The sequence below is a fragment of the Danio rerio genome, chromosome 17, assembly GCF_049306965.1.
Source record: "Danio rerio strain Tuebingen ecotype United States chromosome 17, GRCz12tu, whole genome shotgun sequence".
Classification (NCBI taxonomy): Eukaryota; Metazoa; Chordata; class Actinopteri; order Cypriniformes; family Danionidae; genus Danio; species Danio rerio.
This window is the reverse complement of record NC_133192.1, coordinates 6856501-6862500: the sequence shown is the minus strand read 5'-3', so window position 1 is coordinate 6862500 and position 6000 is coordinate 6856501. Positions and strand designations below refer to the sequence as shown.

At 33.9% G+C, this 6000-nt stretch overlaps 1 protein-coding gene across 2 annotated transcripts in view; it reads left to right on the top strand.

Annotated features, from left to right (window-relative positions):
• The window catches only part of xkr6a (XK, Kell blood group complex subunit-related family, member 6a), a 73198-nt gene that overhangs the window by 1049 nt on the left and 66149 nt on the right, over window positions 1-6000 (top strand). The gene's annotated exons all lie outside the window — the stretch shown is intronic.

Here is a 6000-nt window from a genome sequence, read left to right as displayed (position 1 = left end):
TTGTTTTGATGGGATGTACATGAAGGTTGATTTGACTGGTGCATGTAAGGGGAAAAAAATGCACACACAAATCAGGCTGGTGAAAGCTTTGTCCCTTTTCCTAAATGAGTAGATCATTTGCAGTTATTCCACTAATGTATTTGTATTTAAATACTGTATTTTAGTGACATTTTAAGCACCATTGTTTTGTGCATGCCTTTTTGTTATGGGACAAGTGTAGAGGTAAGAGGTTGATTTTTGTGGTTTGTTTTGATGGGCTGCACAGAATTGTTGTTTTTACTGGAAAAAAAAGATGCGCACATAAATCAGGCCAGTAGTGAAAAGGGGGCTTTTTGCATTTCTTTCACAATTTTTTTAATTAGGTTACTGCATTTTACTGCTGCATTTTCCTTGTCCAATTATTTCACTAATTTTGCGTGTAATTATGAGGTTACTGTATTTTAGTGCCATATGCATCCTTTTTATTACGAGGCAAGTGTGGAGGAAAGAGGCTTTGTTTTGATGAGATGTACAGGATGGTTGTTTTGACTGGTGCATGTGTAAAAAAAAAAAAAAAAAGATGCACACATAAATCAGGCCAGTAGTCATGCAGACTGGTCAAAGGGTTGGTCCTTTTTCCTAAATGAGTATTTCTATATGCAGTTAATCCACTAATGTATTTGTTTTTATACTTTTTATAATACAGTTTTTTTTTTGTGTGGCATTTTAACCATTTTATTTGTTCATGACATGCTTTTATTATGGGACAAACATGGATTTTGTGCTTTGTTTTGACTGGTGCAGGTTCGAAAAATAGATTTAAACATAAATCAGTGAGCCTGGGGAAGAGGGTGAATCTTTTTCCTTAATATAGCGATTTTTGCAATCATTCCACTAATTTTGTATTGAATTATGAGGTTTAAATACTGTATTTTTGTGGCATTTTAAGTAATAGTGTTTTTAGTGCATGCTTATTTTATTATGGGACAAATGTGGCGTTAAGAGAATGATTTTTGGGGTTTGTTTTGATGAGATGTACAGGATGGTTGTTTGACTGCGCCTGTCTGAAAAACAAAATGCACAGATAATGCACAGTAGCCAGACTTGTCAAAGTGGAGGCTGTTTGTCCTTGTCTAGTTAATTCACTAATTTTGCATTTAATTATGAGGTTTAAATACTGTATTTTAGTGCCGTTTTATTCATGCTTTTTATTATGAGACAAGTGTGGAGGAAAGAGGCTGATTTCGTGGTTTGCTTTGAGATGAATGGTTGTTTTGACTGGTGCATGTGTGAAAAAAAGTTACTGTATTAGGTTAGGTTAGGTTGATTAGGTTACTGTATTTTACTGCTGTATATTCCTTGTCCAATTATTTCACTAATTTTGCGTGTAATTATGAGGTTTACATACTGTATTTTAGTGCCATATGCGTCCTTTTTTATTAAAAGACAATTGTGGAAGAAAAGAGGCTGATTTTGTGGTTTGTTTTGATGAGATGTACAGGATGGTTGTTTTGACTGGTGCATATGTAAAAATAAAAAAAGATGCACACAAAAATCAGGCCAGTAATCAGACTGGTCAAAGGGGTGGTCCTTTTTCCTAAATGATTAGTCCTATATGCAGTTAATCTACTTATGTATTTGTTTTTATACTGTTTACAGTACAGTTTTTTTTGTGACCTTTTAACCATTTTATTTATGCATGACATGCTTTTATTATGGGACAAACATGTCTTTTGCGCTTTGTTTTGACTGGTGCAGGTTCGAAAAATAGATTTAAACATAAATCAGTGAGCCTGGTGAAGAGGGTGATTCTTTTTCCTTAATATAGCGATTTTTGCAATCATTCCACTAATTTTGTATTGAATTATGAGGTTTAAATACTGTATTTTTGTGGCATTTTAAGTAATAGTGTTTTTAGTGCATGCTTATTTTATCATGGGACAAATGTGGCGTTAAGAGAATGATTTTTGGGGTTTGTTTTGATGAGATGTACAGGATGGTTGTTTGACTGGTGCCTGTCTGAAAAACAAAATGCACAGATAATGCACAGTAGCCAGCCTTGTCAAAGTGGAGGCTGTTTGTCCTTTTCTAGTTAATTCACTAATTTTGCATTTAATTATGAGGCTTAAATACTGAGTTTTAGTGCCGTTTTATGCATGCTTTTTATTATGAGACAAGTGTGGAGGAAAGAGGCTGATTTTGTGGTTTGCTGTGAGATGTACAGAATGGTTGTTTTGACTGGTGCATGTGTGAAAAAAAGATGCACATAAACCAGACCAGTAGTGAAAAGGGGGGCTTTTTGCATTCCTTTCACAAATTTTTTAATGAGGTTACTGTAGTTTACTGCTGTATTTTCCTTGTCCAATTATTTCACTTTGCGTGTAATTATGAAGTTTACATACTGTATTTTAGGGCCATATGCATCCTTTTTAATTAAAGGATAAGTCTGAAGAAAAGAGACTGATTTTGTGGTTTGTTTTGATGAGATGTACAGGATGGTTGTTTTGACTGGTGCAAAAGATGCACACATAAATCAGGCCAGTAGTCAGACTGGTTAAAGGGGTGATTCTTTTTCCTAAATGAGTATGCAGTTAATCCACTAATGTATTTGTTTTTATACTGTTTATAATACAGTTATTTTTGTGTGTGACATTTTAACCATTTTATTTGTGCATGACATGCTTTTTTATTATGGGACAAACATGGATTTTGTGTTTTGTTTTGACTGGTGCAGGTCCGAAAAAAAAAAGATTTAAACATAAATCAGTGAGCCTGGTGAAGAGTGTGGTTCTTTTTCCTTAATATAAAAATTTTTGCAATTATTCCACTTAATTTTGTATTTAATTATGATGTTTAAATACTGTATTTTAGTGTCATTTATTGTTTTTAGTGCATGCTTATTTTATTACGGGACATATGTGGCGGTAAGAGGATGATTTTTGTGGTTTGTTTTGATGGGCTGCACGGGATGGTTGTTTTTACTGGAGAAAAAAAAGATGCACTCATAAATCAGACAAGTAGTGAAAAGGGGGCTTTTTGCAGTCGTTTCACTAACTTTTTAATGAGGTTACTGTATTTTACGGCTGTATTTTCCTTGTCCAATTACTTTGCTTATTTTGTGTGTAATTATGTGGTTTACATACTGTATTTTAGTGCCATTTTATGCATCCTTTATATTAAAAGACAAGTGTGGAGGAAAGAGATTTTACACACATAAATCAGGCCAGTAGTCAGACTGGTCAAAGGGGGGGGTCCTTTTCCCTAAATGAGTAGTCGTAAATGCAGTTAATCCACTAATGCATTTGTTTTTATACAGTTTATAATACAGTTTTTTTTTGGCATTTTAACCATTTTATTTGTGCATGACATGCTTTTTTATTATGGGACAAACATGGATTTTGTGCTTTGTTTTGACTGGTGCAGGTCCGAAAAAAAGATTTAAACATAAATCAGTGAGCCTGGTGAAGAGGGTGATTCTTTTTCCTTAATATAGCAATTTTTGCAATCATTCCACTAATTTTGTATTGAATTATGAGGTTTAAATACTGTATTTTTGTGGCATTTTAAGTAATAGTGTTTTTAGTGCATGCTTATTTTATTATGGGACAAATGTGGCGTTAAGAGAATGATTTTTGGGGTTTGTTTTGATGAGATGTACAGGATGGTTGTTTGACTGCGCCTGTCTGAAAAACAAAATGCACAGATAATGCACAGTAGCCAGCCTTGTCAAAGTGAAGGCTGTTTGTCCTTGTCTAGTTAATTCACTAATTTTGCATTTAATTATGAGGCTTAAACACTGTATTTTAGTGCCGTTTTATGCATGCTTTTTATTATGAGACAAGTGTGGAGGAAAGAGGCTGATTTTGTGGTTTGCTGTGAGATGTACAGAATGGTTGTTTTGACTAGTGCATGTGTGAAAAAAAGATGCACATAAACCAGACCAGTAGTGAAAAGGGGGCTTTTTGCATTCCTTTCACAAATTTTTAAAGAGGTTACTGTAGTTTACTGCTGTATTTTCCTTGTCCAATTATTTCACTTTGCGTGTAATTATGAAGTTTACATACTGTATTTTAGTGCCATATGCATCCTTTTTAATTAAAGGATAAGTCTGAAGGAAAGAGGCTGATTTTGTGGTTTGTTTTGATGAGATGTACAGGATGGTTGTTTTGACTGGTGCAAAAGATGCACACATAAATCAGGCCAGTAGTCAGACTGGTTAAAGGGGTGATTCTTTTTCCTAAATGAGTATGCAGTTAATCCACTAATGTATTTGTTTTTATACTGTTTATAATACAGTTATTTTTGTGTGTGACATTTTAACCATTTTATTTGTGCATGACATGCTTTTTTATTATGGGACAAACATGGATTTTGTGCTTTGTTTTGACTGGTGCAGGTCCGAAAAAAAAAAAAAGATTTCAACATAAATCAGTGAGCCTGGTGAAGAGGGTGATTCTTTTTCCTTAATATAACGATTTTTGCAATTATTCCACTTAATTTTGTATTTAATTATGATGTTTAAATACTGTATTTTAGTGTCATTTATTGTTTTTAGTGCATGCTTATTTTATTATTGGACATATGTGGCGGTAAGAGGATGATTTTTGTGGTTTGTTTTGATGGGCTGCACGGGATGGTTGTTTTTACTGGAGAAAAAAAAGATGCACTCATAAATCAGACAAGTAGTGAAAAGGGGGCTTTTTGCAGTCGTTTCACTAATTTTTTAATGAGGTTACTGTATTTTACGGCTGTATTTTCCTTGTCCAATTACTTTGCTTATTTTGTGTGTAATTATGCTGTTTACATACTGTATTTTAGTGCCATTTTATGCATCCTTTATATTAAAAGACAAGTGTGGAGGAAAGAGATTTTACACACATAAATCAGGCCAGTAGTCTAGACTGTCAAAGGGTTGGTCCTTTTCCCTAAATGAGTAGTCGTAAATGCAGTTAATCCACTAATGCATTTGTTTTTATACAGTTTATAATACAGTTTTTTTTTGGCATTTTCACCATTTTATTTGTTCATGACATGCTTTTTTATTATGGGACAAACATGGATTTTGTGCTTTGTTTTGACTGGTGCAGGTTCGAAAAATAGATTTAAACATAAATCATTGAGCCTGGTGAAGAGGGTGATTCTTTTTCCTTAATATAGCAATTTTTGCAATCATTCTACTAATTTTGTATTGAATTATGAGGTTTAAATACTGTATTTTTGTGGCATTTTAAGTAATAGTGTTTTTAGTGCCTTCTTATTTTATTATGGGACAAATGTGGCGGTAAGAGAATGATTTTTGTGGTTTGTTTTGATGAGATGTACAGGATGGTTGTTTGACTGCGCCTGTCTGAAAAACAAAATGCACAGATAATGCACAGTAGCCAGCCTTGTCAAAGTGGAGGCTGTTTGTCCTTGTCTAGTTAATTCACTAATTTTGCATTTAATTATGAGGCTTAAACACTGTATTTTAGTGCCGTTTTATGCATGCTTTTTATTATGAGACAAGTGTGGAGGAAAGAGGTTGATTTAGTTTTGATGAGATGTACAGGATGTTTTTTTTTGACTGGTGCATGTCCGGAAATAAAAAGATGCACACATAAACCAGGCCGGTAGTCAGCATGGAGGTTGAGGAGTGGTTATTTTTTCTAAATAAGTATACCTTCTTTCAGTTTTTTTACTAATTTCGTATTTAATTATCATATTTTGTGGACGTTTTTTTTAATGGGGACAAGTGTCTTTGTGGTTTGTTTTGATGACGGGGTCCAATTTCACTACATGACGGTGTATTTGACTACATGGAAGTGTATGTGACAAATAAAGGCCTTTGATTGATGAGATACACAGAATGGCTGTTTAGATTTTTTATGCTATAATTTCACAAAATTGTTTATTTATTTATGAGCTTTAAATACTGTATTTTGGGCAGCACGGTGGCGCAGTGGGTACTTACAGCAAGAAGGTTTCTGGTTCGAGCTCTGGCTGGGTCTGTTGGCATTTCTGTGTGGAGTTTGCATGTTCTCC